This window comes from Terrapene carolina, unplaced genomic scaffold, assembly GCF_002925995.2.
Source record: "Terrapene carolina triunguis isolate 2854851 unplaced genomic scaffold, T_m_triunguis-2.0 Scaffold380, whole genome shotgun sequence".
Taxonomy (NCBI): Eukaryota; Metazoa; Chordata; order Testudines; family Emydidae; genus Terrapene; species Terrapene triunguis.
In genome coordinates this window covers 246,953-259,556 of record NW_020664731.1, presented here as the reverse complement: position 1 = coordinate 259,556, position 12,604 = coordinate 246,953, and positions in this window count along the sequence as shown.

The window sequence follows — 12,604 nt, the reverse complement described above, 5'->3', positions numbered from 1 at the left end:
TTCAGTGGCTCTCAACCCCCACACTGTACAAATTGTTCCAGCGCCTCTGCCTGGAAAGCCCTTGTGCTGGCAGGCATCTGATAGATGCTGGCCACAGAAACGAGCCCTAAGGGTAACACTGCTGCCTACACACAACTTCTCAGGAGCATCCCCCAGTGCTGGACATGCTGCCTGCTTACCTCATGCTCCACTTGCTGCTGCTCTTTCCAAAGGCATACCAACTCCGGGGGCGACAGCTCGGTCGTGTTTTCCAGCAGCAGGGCAGTGACATGGAAGAACTTACCCCAGCTGCACCAGGGTCTGTCCCAGAGCCAAGGACAAGCATTGCTCAGACTGGGTTGGGAATGTCCCATTTCCAGAGAGGGGTGTTAACTCACTTACCACTTCTAGGAAGGCGCTAAAGAATGGAATGAATCAAAGATCAGCCGCAAACAGTGTGTATTCCTGGGAACACGCACGCACAGAGGCAAGTTACAGAAATGTTAAGGCTGTGACACAAATAGAAAAGTGCCCAGAAAGGTAAATGTAAGGCATATCAAGTATAGGAAAACAGATTGCTATTGATTATTGTTTGCATTACAGTAGCATCTAAGAGCCCTAGTCATGAACCAGGACTGCACTCCACTAGGTGCTGTCAGGGCCACCGAGAGCGGGTTCGGGCCCCGGTGAAAATTTTTTTCGGGCCCCCCAGCAAGGGCGGACCGGCTAAACAGGGCTGAAGAGAGGGGCGGGAAGCTGGAACCCGGGCCCCCTTCTGGACTGCTGGGCCCCGGTAAGGTGACGAGAGAGGTGGGAAGCCGGGCCCCGGGGCCCCTTCCAGACCGCCGGGCCCCAGTAATTTGTACCGGCTTCCCCCCCTCTCGTCGGCCCTGGGCGCTGTACAAACAGGCCCCCTGTTGTTCATAGACCGTGTGAAACCCGCTGGTCAGCATGTTCCATGTCCCCCCTCCTGTGCTCGATCCACAGAGGATGTGAGTCTCTTACAGAGGCTGGCTCCTTTAGCTCAAGCTGTACAGACTCATGCTTCTGGGTCAAGTGGTCCCTGCAGGCGGCCAAGATGGCGGCGGTCTCCAACACAACCCAGCTCCATTGGACAAAGCTGGGGCAGGAGACACGGCCTGTAACTGAAAGATCACTGCCAAACTGTTTTCAGTGGGTACTTAAACTGGACAGCCAGCAGGAAAGCATATGGACAAGGATTGGGATTCCTTATATGACTGGGCCAGCAGAAGGACAATGACATTCAGTATAGAAGGAAGTAAGCTATTCCGGAGGCCAGGCAGGGGCACGGAATGGAAATTATTGAACTCATCCACCCAGTGAGCGGCTGCACTCAAGCAATTGGAATAAGGCTGTATTCATACAGCGTCAGCACCTAGCACAACAGAGCCAATGCTGTCACTTCAAAGGGAATTGTTCCCTTGCACCTATAACAGTGTGTGCGGATAGGCCATTGGAGGGAGGCAACTATTGTCTAATAGGATACAGCGGGTCTGAGGCACCTGCATTGTGAAGGTGGTTCCCCTGGGCTCATTCACATGAGCAACACGGGGACTGTCAGGAGACAAACGTTTTCAGAGGGATGAAAGAGGTTGACAGAGGAAAATGGATAGAGGGTGAAAAATCTAGGGGTGTGACTGAATGGTTAGAAAAGCAGAGCCTCCAGGGACATCAGGCGTCAGTACTGGAGGCGAGGGTAAATGGCGCTTCCCCGCTTCTCAGGTGGGGAATATAGAGGTTAGGTTAGTTCATCCACTTCTTTTTTAACTACTACACTACGGAGCCTGAGCTGCTCTTCATCCCGGATAAGTATGGATCCCCGGATAGACACTCCTAACAGGGTGAGTGATACAATGAATGAGTCACAAGTGGCTGCCACCATCTCACCCTTCAGAGCACCTCCAGCCCTGGAGTTGACCTTGACCTTGCTGCCTGAGGGCACCAAAGGGCATCCATCTGTCTTACCAGAGCCCTTTCCAGCACCACCCGGGAGGTTTGTTTCACACGTGTGTTGGGAGAGGCTCCCAGCTCTCCCTCTTCTTGCAGCACCCACAGGCGGAGGGAATAAGCCGGATGGTTCCATGGTGGATGGACAGTTGGGAAACAGGGGCAGGAAAGTGTACGGAGTGTGGTGGGAGAGGGGAACAAATATGAACTCTGACCTCTCAGTCAGTGGTCACCAAACAGAGATTGGTCACCAGGGAACGAGAGTTGATGGAGCTGTTGGGGGCTGGCAGGAGGATCTACGTCCTGGCTGTATGTATCTCAGCCTGGTGGGACTGTGTGGTCTCATGGTTATGGCCCTCTACTAAGACACAAAAGATTAGTTCTGTTCTTAGTGCAATACCTGGACTCTACCCCTGACTTTCCATGTGACCTTGGGCAAGTCACTGGTCTCTCTGTGCCACAGTTCCCTGCCGCCCCCCCCGCCCCAGAGAGAGAGGATACATTCTTTAATGTTTGTCAATATCCAGGTGCTCAGGTGCTGCAGGCCATAGATGCAGCAAGAGAATAGAAACCTGGATTGGGGCAAATACACAGACTTCTACAAACAGAGCAAATCAAAGAACTTGTTTTTAAATTGCAGCCCAGCTGCACAGGCTGAGCTGGTTTCCACAAACTGAAGCCAACTGGGGGATCATGGCCCATCACACAAACCCAGGGGGATCTGCAGTGACTTCCTGAGAGTCAGCAGAATGATATGGGGTCAGCGGGCTAATAGGCTAATAGAGATCTCTGCACCTCTGCCTGATTGCGGATCTCTAGTGCAATGTGAAACACCATCCACTCGGAGTCACCACGGTGGTGCCCTTCCATTTGTAACCCCAAGTTCTCATTGTTCTTCCACATTCCCACACCGATGGGTTTGTGTGTCCAAGATCCAACACGGGAGGAAATCATCCCTTCCTGGAGCGTTGGTTCACAGAACAGAGAGAATCTGGTACCTTTCCAAAGCTGGGCTCCAGCACTGGCCCAGGAGGAAAGTTCTCAGGGCAGACACACCTCCGCTGATTTTCAGAGGAGGAGCGCCGGATGGAGGAGCTGGATTTTAAAGGATGATATTGGGGCTGGATGGCCTTTCCCTGCTCCTAGAATGTCTCATTCTTCTCCGCCCGACCCTGCCCCCCATGGAAGGCGTGCCTGCCTGCCGCAAGGGAGCACATGCCACTGGATGGGAATCACCCAAGCGTCAACTGTTAGTGCAGAGACCTGGGAAATTGTCTCTGTCCAACTGCTCAACAGTTCATTTTTCCAAGCGGTTTTCATCCTGTTGCTGCTGAAAAGCCCCCAAGAGAGGCTAGCCACATGGGAGAATCAGGCTTAACCGTTTGATTATGGCATCAAGGAAACTATTCATGCTTCACTCCACATCCCAGCAGTGATGGCTACAGGGCCAGAGCCTTCATTCCCCGTGCATCCAAAACACCAAGTTATTTGGTTCTTGAGGTACAAAAAATGCAGGCCCAGGCCCTACAGAGGGCAAGCAGCTGGCATCAACGTTTAAAAATGCGCTGTCCAAATTTAGCTTTTGATAGCCCACTGGACTGTCATGCTGCAGATTAGTTTTTTTGTCCATGTAAAGCAGGTTTTCACATCGTTACCCAAAAAGGATATAGACCAAATGTAGAGAATGGTTTGCCCCTGCTGGGAAACCAGGTGGCTATAAACACACTGAACTGAGCAGGGGTGTGTCTGACTGTGAAACCTACTCTGAGAACCGCAGTGTGCTCCCATTTTAAATGACACCAGCCCCGTAGGCATTGTCCCTGTAATCATCGCCAGGGCTCTGCAGGAAATACAGTTCCCAAAAACGTGACTGCAGAGGGGCACAGCCACTGTGCTGAACAAATGCCCCAACCTGATCATGCTCTGGGGGGATCTGTAGCTGGGGGATGGGAGGATTTGCTAGCTTGGAGCTTTCTGCCATCTTAGGTTGTGAACCCTAGAGCAGGCAGCTCACCACTTACCAAATCAGCGGTTGGGTCACTAGTGTTGTTAGTGCTGCGGAGTGGTGCTGGCGCTGCAGAGTTGTCAGTGCTGCCGTTCTTGGCACTCCAGGGTTCTCTGCACTAGCAGGGAGTGCAGGTTGCTGATTCTGCAGACATCAGTGCTCTTCATGAAGAGAGGCCACCGGGTTGGTTTGGGGGCGAAGGCGTTCGGGCAGGGTTACTGTCGATGAAGCAGGGTACTAGTGCCTCTGTTCAATGGTAACAGGTACACTATGCCCGCGACAATGGCACCAGCTCAACCAGCACACCAGGATCCCGTCTCCACAACCAGCACAAAGACACCCCTCCTAGGACTTCTCCTTTGATATCTTGCCACAAAGAAGTTAGCATTACGCTCCAGATGCTGTTAGTTACCACCCTTGTACCTTGTAGCTGCTAGTCCGAACAAAGCATCCTCCTCAATTATCCTGTCATCCCATCCTGCTCCTACGAGGGTTGGTGTGTTCATGTACCGTGTCTTAGGAATGCGTTTCCGTGATTACTGGAGACAGCTGTGTGGTTTTGTGCCATCCTCTCTGGTCAGGAATGTGCTTAGGTGGTGAGCTGGCACCAGGTGTGTTACTATTCTGCCAAGGCCAAGCCTGCTCTGGTTCACCCTGTCAGCTATACCTAGGGCTCCAGCCAGGCCTACAGTGAGATGCCATTACTTCTGGGAGTACCGTTGCCTGGGCTGGTGCTTCCCACAGAGACACCGCTGGAGACGGTGCCCCAAGGGCAGGTGGGTTGTGTAGTTGTGGCCACGGGAAGCAGGAGCCGAGTTCTGCAGGGGCTCTTCAGAAAAGAGAAGATGAAAGGGCACGGCCTGAAGGAGAGAGCCCTTTCTGCCATGAAGGACTTGACTGTCCCACCAGGCCCGGGGGGATCTCACTGCTTTGCTGGGAAAAATCTCGGCTGGTCGCCGAAGCTGAAAACACCCTGGGTAAGTCGGAGGTTGATAAACATGTTCATTATTCACACAGGCCTTCCCCCAAAGGGCAACTCAGCTTTTCCCCAGGTCCCACAACCCTGAGACATGCCCCACTGCTTCCTCCCCACTGAGGCCTTGGAATTGGTGCCATATTGAAGGAGCAGCCTGACCCTATTTGTCCAGTTGTAACAGCAGCCACTGGAGCCCACGGAACGGACAGCTGCCATGCGATGGGGTGTAACACAGACGCAAGTCATGTGGCTGGGGCCAGGAAACAAAGACTAGTCCCTGGTCAGCTCTTCCGTGCCACTGAATACGTGGAGAGAGAAGGTCACTCAGGCCTAGATTGTAGCTTTGGGCACAGCCCTGAGCCAGGGTATACACCGGGGTGGGCAAACTTTTTGGACCGAGGGCCACATTTGAGTATGGAAATTGTATGGCAGACCATGAATGCTCACGAAATTGGGGGTTGGGGTGCGGGAGGGGGTGAGGGCTCAGGCTGGGGTTGGGGATGCAGGAGGGTGCTCTGGTCTGGGACCGAGGGGTTTGGAGGGGTATCAGTGCTGGGGCAGGGGGTTGAGGCGTAGGGGGGGGTGGCTCAGGGGTGCAGGCTCCAGGTGGCACTTATCTCAAGCAGCTCCCGGAAGCAGAAGCATGTCCCCCCTCTGGCTCCTACACGGAGGTGCGGCCAGGCAGCTCTGCAGGCTGCCCCATCCTCAGGCACTGCCCCTGCAGCTCCCATTGGCCAGGGTTCCTGGCCAATGGGAGCTGTGGGGGCGGCACTTGGAGCAGAGGCAGCATGCAGAGCCCCCTGGCTGCCCCTACACGTAGGAGCTGGAGGGGAGACATGCTGCTGCTTGTGGGAGCCATGCGGAGCGGGGCAAGCCCTGGACCCCACTCCCCGGAGGGAGCTCAAGGGCCAGATTAAAATGTCTGAAGGGCTGGATGCGGCCCCTAGGCCATAGTTTTCTCACCCCTGGTATACACAGATGATGCACTGCCCTGAGAGGAACCCTGGGAGACACTGTCACTCCGACACCCCTCTGAGTCCCAGTCCCTCCCGGCTTTCTCCAGTGGGGGCTGTTGGCCTACACTACCGCTCTCCCTCTATGCTGGCCCAGACAAGAGAAGCCAAGACTCGCCCCACTCCCCACCTACCCTCTCTGGGCAGGGAGTAAATGGGTGCACAGTGCCCTCCTACACCAGCCCACACCCAGGGGTGTTCTGACTCCCCTTGCTCCCATGCACAAGTCACAATCCCACCCCAATTCTTTGGCAAAATTGTGTTCCTGTTTACTGGTAAGTGCAATTAAATGAATGACATCTGGGGCTCTCCCCTCCCCCCCCCCTTTTGTTACTTTTTCCACTAGTAACTTTTCAAATCTTCTCCAACTTTGGCAAAATTACCAAGTTTTCTTCCTCCTTTTGCCAATCTGTAACTTTCCCAAAGTTGAGGACATTTGGAAAAGTTACAAAGTGGCAGAAAAGGAAAAATGGGGGGGGGGGGGGGGAAAAAAAAAAAAAAAAAAAAAAAGGGGGGGGGGGGGGGGGCAAGAGAAAAGCACAAGGCAAAGGAGGGACTGTGAAGGAGTCCCCTGAGGCTTTTCTCCCAGAGGGTGGGAGAACCGGACCACACCAGTTATTTACACTGGATGTTTCCAGCCCAGGCCCCCCAGCTCCTTACAACATTGCAGGCCTTCTTAAGTCTCTCTGCCTTACCCTGGAAGTCCACTGCACTCTCCGTAGAGTCGAGGAGAAGGTCTCCTGGCTGGGAGCGCCCGCTGGCTCCTGGAATCACTCCAACCATCTCCTACTTAGGACATTCCAGCTCCCACCCCGCACCAGCTGACTGCAGCCTCCTCCCTATCATAAATGATTGACAGGAGTGGAGGGGCAGGATCCTACTCCCCGGGGCCTCTCTGGCTCCTTCCACCTCAAGGGGGGGGGGGAGGCACTGTACACCCCATCAGAGGGACAAAGAGGGGACATGGACATTTAAATTACAGAAATTGTATTTCATGACAAAATTTAAAAGAAAAGAATAATTATTTTAAACTTTAAAATTTGAAATTTCTCATGAAATTGTTTTTTCCACTTTCCAACCAGCTCTACCTTAGAATATCTGAAATAAACACGTGGTTTAAGATGTTGATAGAGATGGTAAAATTTTTCCATCAATATTTTTTACTGCTGGAAGGTCGGGTTTTCAACTCAACTAACATTTTTGCAAAGTGTTTGGTTTCCTTGAATATCATAGATTTTTTTTTGGTCAGAAAATCAAAACCCTCAAGTCAAAAATTCTTTAGTCCCAAACCAAAAAACGTTCAGTTGTCAAAAACAACAACACCATTTTTGTTGTTCAGAAAAAAAACCCCAAAAAGTTTTCAGAGAAAAATTGAAAATTTTCTTTTTTTGTGTTTTCATTATTTTGATTAAAAGTCTAAAATTTCCTCTGAAAATTTTCAATGAAAATGAATTTAAAATTGTTCCTCAAAAATGTTCAGTGGGAAAAAAACCCATTGCCCAACCAGAAATATATTGATGGATTATTTAAATTAGTTGGATCCTGACTTCTCAAGTTATGTGCAGCTGAGAGAGAAGTCTTGTCATCTTGTCATAGACGTCCAGGGAGGGGTAGCATGGGCCCAGAACCCACTGGGCCCAACCCAAGCCCTCTGTTATTTCATTCAGCCAGTCAGTCACTTTGTTATTATTCTTTGATTATTTATTATTATTTGTATTGCTGTTGCACTTAGGAGGCAGGACCCCACAACAGAGCACAGAACAGAACAAAGAGACTCTGCTATGGATCTGGGTATTTAAACTTCAGTTCACTTTGAAAGAATTATAAAAAGTGGTATGATGGGTAGCAAGGGGTAGTGCTGCCTGGTTGCCTGGGAAATTCTTACTTACCTGTGCTGGAACTGCTATATTCCTCAATTCCTAGATCCCAAGGCCAGAAGGGACCATTGTGATTGTCAAGTCTGACCTCCTGTATAGCCCAGGCCAGAGGCCTGCCCACAATCATTCCTAGAGCAGAGCTTTTAGAAAAATATCCAGCCTTGATTTTAAAAATTGCCGGTGATGGAGAATCCACCCCTGGTAAATTGTTCCAGTGGATAGATCAATGACTGATTGATTCCACCTGGATCGTGGAGCCACTTGCAGTGTAACGCTAGCAATACCGAAAAGCAGCACAATTAGACTGGAGTGATGCGACCAGGTGCTGGAGATGTTCAGTGAAACCATGCTGAGGCTGGTGGGGGAATTCAAACTGTTGTTAAGAAACCCAAAAGAAAAGAGACTTTATGGCTTGGAGTTTACAGCAGTGCCACACAGGAACACTACCCGCTGCTGGGCTGCAGCACAATGCATGCTGTGGATCTGATCACAGTATGACACCACAATAGCCTCAACGGGAGTAAGGAGGGAGAACAGGTACCCTGGGCCCTGTCCAGCATTCTAATAGAATAGAAGGACGTAGCTCAAGGAGATGGGCACCTAGGAGCAACCTGAAGTTGCAAATGCAGCCCATGAAACGATCAAAATACAGAGTTACATTAGCCCTGGTGGAGTTCCTGAAGAAGGAACGGGGAAGTCTGCAAAGAAGCAGCATCGTTACACCCACTGAAACCAGCAGAGAGTGCATCAGCAGCCTAAGAGTGCTGAGAAACTCTCTAGGTAAACTGAGGATCTGCACCTATCTGAAACCACTGAACCTCTACTGAGCTTATCCAGGCAAAAGTGTTCACAGCCTGTGATGTCAAGAATGGGTTGGGCGCTAGGTAGATTAAACCTTTATGTACTGTCTTCATAAATGAACAAGATTGCACCAGAGAAAATACCTGACTCTAGCATCAATTTCTTCTTCTAGTGGAAACAAACAGGAAACTGAACTTCAGCTATCTTCTCAGGTCAAAAGTGGGAAACAACACAACGAGGCAGCGTGGGAATGGTCAGAGACCCAAGAGCAGTCACTGGAAAGAGTAAAGGAAGTGATAAGCAAGGGACCAGTCCTAACTTTGTACACCCCCGCAGACCTGCTAGAACTACAGGGGATGTCCCAGAAGGGGCCGAGGAGCAGCACTGATGCATAGCCAGCTGCCCGGAGCATTTGCTATCAGAGCCTTGACAGACACAGGCAGGGGAGGTGCTCAGAACAGGAGCTCCTGGCTGTGCTCCATGGGATGGATTGGTTCCATCCAGCCCCTTTGGGCACTGGTCAGTAAGGGGTTAATAGAGCCCTAGGGAGGCTGCGTGAAAAGCAGCCAATCAGAGGGGCTGTGAGGAGTGGCCAACCGGGGCCCAGCAGGCCCATATAAAAGGAGCCTTAGGGCAGAGCAATCAGTACCTGCCTGGAGCTTGAGGAGGGAGTACTGTGTCTGGAGTAGGCTGCAGCCCTGTAGCACCTTGAACAGACCAGTGCAGGCAGGAACCCGGGGAGAAAAGAAGGGGCTCTGGCCGGGCTGCTGAGATTGAGCAGGGTGCTGTGGCCATGGGGAAGTGGCCCAGGGACATGCAGCGATGGTAGAGGCAAAGGAACGCAGTAAGTGACTGTGCTTTGGAGGATCTCTGGGCTGGGACCCAGAGTAGTGGGTAGGCCTGGGTCCCCCCACTTGCAACTGAGGAAATGGCAGGACAATTGTCTGCAGTCGCCAGTGGGGAAGTGGCCGGACTGCTGAGGAGCTAAACCTGCCTTGGAAGGGGTGAACACGGACCGTGATCTGGCCGCTGGGCTGAGCCACAAAGAGGATGCTGCGGCTCCTGAGGCTGTGAGAGGGGCAGTGGGCAGACTGTGGAGAAGGGGTGACAGAGTACAGACCGTGGACGGAGGCGTCGGTCTCGAGCTAATCCCCAGAGTGACCAGGAAGAGGTGCCAGTCCGGCAGTGAGTGATGCGCCCCGTGGAAAGCAGGGCAGAATTTCCAGAGCCTAACACGGATGGCTCCTGTGGAGCAGGAGATAGAGCTACCAGCACGGTACAATACCTCCGGGCAATACAACCAAACACCATCACAATAGCCACAGAGCCAGTCGCCTGGAACTCTCTGGGAGCCCCAGCATGAGGCAGAGCTTCCAGGCTCCCTACCCTATGGTAGGGGACTCCCTGGGCTGCCCCCAATACCTTGCTGGGAATCAAGGTGGTGCGAGGAGCTCACCCATCCCCCCTGGCTCTCGGGGCAGCGTGAGGAGCCCCCCCATCCCCCCCAGCTCTTGGGGTGGCGCAAGGAGCCCCCGGACTCTCCAGCACCTGGCTATTCTGTTTCATTTTGGAAAACCGAGTGGGAATGTTTTGATTTTTCCTAAATGAAAAGTCCTGGGAATCTCCTTTCCTTGGAAATTTCTCATTTTGATTCGGCATTGGAATGAAAACGTTTGCAAAATGTCGGCAGTTCCCATGGGATGGAAGTTGCAAGTTCCGTCCAGCTCTGAGGAGCAGCCCATGTGGGGAGCAGCACGCACCCTGCTCTCCTGCTGAAGGAGAGGTTCAATCTGTAATCCAGCCTGGAGCTTCCTCCCAGCATGGGGCTGGCACGTGTCTGCTCCACCAGGCCGTGCATGGGGTATGTGTGTGTGTAGGGGAGTGGGGGGGGAGGAGGGGGAGGGACCTAGAGCCCCGCTCCCGCTCCTCCCCCAAACACACACACAGATTTGCCCCTGCCAAGGGTCTAGCTGCAATGACAGCCCTTGGCCTCTGCAGTGCTAGCCTCCCTAAGGGAGTGGGCCGAGACAAGGAGGGGCAAAGACTTCTCCCAGCTGCTGGTAGCTAGGAACTCAGGGAGATGCATTTGGGAGGCCCGGGATGGAGGGGTTGTTGGGATCACCCTACAGGGAGTAAGTAGGCGGGGGGAGCCAGGTTTGAGAGCTTTGTGCTGGTGGGCTGGCTGCTGGTCACAGGGCTTGGAGCTATGGCAGCACAGCTTTGAAGCGCCCAAGGTTACAAGGCAGGTGGGGAGAGAACCCCCTGCTGGTCGGGTGACCCCTAAACTGTCACCTCTCCCTCTCCACCCTGGCACTCCCCGAGCTGAGCACAGGGTTGCTGGGCACTCCCCTCAGGTGGTGCCTCTCATCTGCGCCATTACAGCCCGTCTAGTCCCTAGGGCAGCTCCCAGGACCCCAGGGATCCCTATGTCTCCCTGAGCTCTTAGTTTAGTTAGAACCAGGGCGGGTGCTTCTCCCCTGTTGTGGGCACGCAGCTCTTTGCCCTCTCCAAATTCCCCCCCTCCCCCCCCCGGCAGCACACCGCGGCCAAGCTGCAGCACTTCCTGCACAGCAGGGGTTTTGGGTGTGTGAGGGGATGCCGGCCGGCCGGCTGGCTGGCTGATGGTGCAGAGGATTTGGAGCGTAACTGCTGCGGCCCTGGCCATCCCCCCCGCTGGAGATCTGCTGCCTAGAGCCGGGTTGGGGCTTCACCTCACTTCAGCTTCAGGGAGCGGATTTTAAACCTCTCCTGCTGTACTACACGTTGGTGGCTTCTGAGTGAAGATCGGGTGGATTTGCAACTAGCGGTGAGCCCCCAGCTGCATTCCAACACACGGCCTACCCTGGGATTTGAACCCAGGGCTCCCTGGGGGACATTTGCCCCCTTTCCCCACACTAAAGGCGTTTCAAGTCGGTCTGCGTCTAGACGGGCTGAACCACGGTACAGCTGACGAGTCTGTGCACAGGCCCCCTTAGTGCGGAGACAGAGCAGGGCCCCCGGCGCGCTGCAGAGAAAGGAGCCTGCCTGAGTTGTGTGGTCCTTGCCCTTTAAGAACAAATCTAGAAGAAGGAATATCGAGATCATTACATCTGCCACCCTCCTGCTCCTCGCTACAACACTCCCAGGGTTCGGAGCCTCCTGCTCTGCCTCTAACATGCCTTTTCAAAGGAAATCTGTTCGTATTTTTTAAGAACTTAAGCCAAACTTTCCCACCGACTCAGACAGCTATAAGAAATATTAGTACCAGATGTTTGTTTTTCCATAGAACCAGGGGCCAACATGAGGTAACTGGAAAAATATTAACCCATCCAAAACCAATACTGTGTTAGAGTTCACCCGCAGCCCACAGCTTAGTCAGATGGGTGCGCTGGCTGCACGGCATGTCCTGGCCTCCCTGCTGCATGGATGCTCTGTACCGAATGGGAAAGTGAGGGAGTGAAACTGTCATGTCTTCCCAGCACTGTGCTGGCTGGGCCAGCGTGTCTGCAAACCAGGACTGCCTTGCAGCAGATGAGAGCCCCCTGCTGCAGCATGATTGACAGGCCACTCCAGATGACCCTGGTAGGAGGAAACAAGGATTGCTGGGATTTATCTAAAAATTTCGAGCCAAACCAAACTCCCCCTGAGCCCTTGAACTTGCATTGCTCATGGAGGGCTGCTAATCTAATTTTCCAAAGCTCCCAAAGATGGCTGCTTATCGAAACAGCTCCCTCTTCGCCGATACACTCCTTCCGAGTTACCTCTGTCTGCTCGGTTACACCCCTTTGGAACAGTCCCCTTCCTCCTATAGTCACACCCTTGTGCCAAAGGCCCTGGGTATGGCTATTGCCTTATAAAGAGGAAGGCCCCTCAGTTATTAGGATCATGCTGAGCAACCTCTCCATCCTCTCACTCCTGCATTCTGTTCAGCTGCAAACCACTTTCTCTGTCTACTGCTTTTAGAACATGCCAGCAAGCGACCCACAAAAAACATGGCCATCTCCGC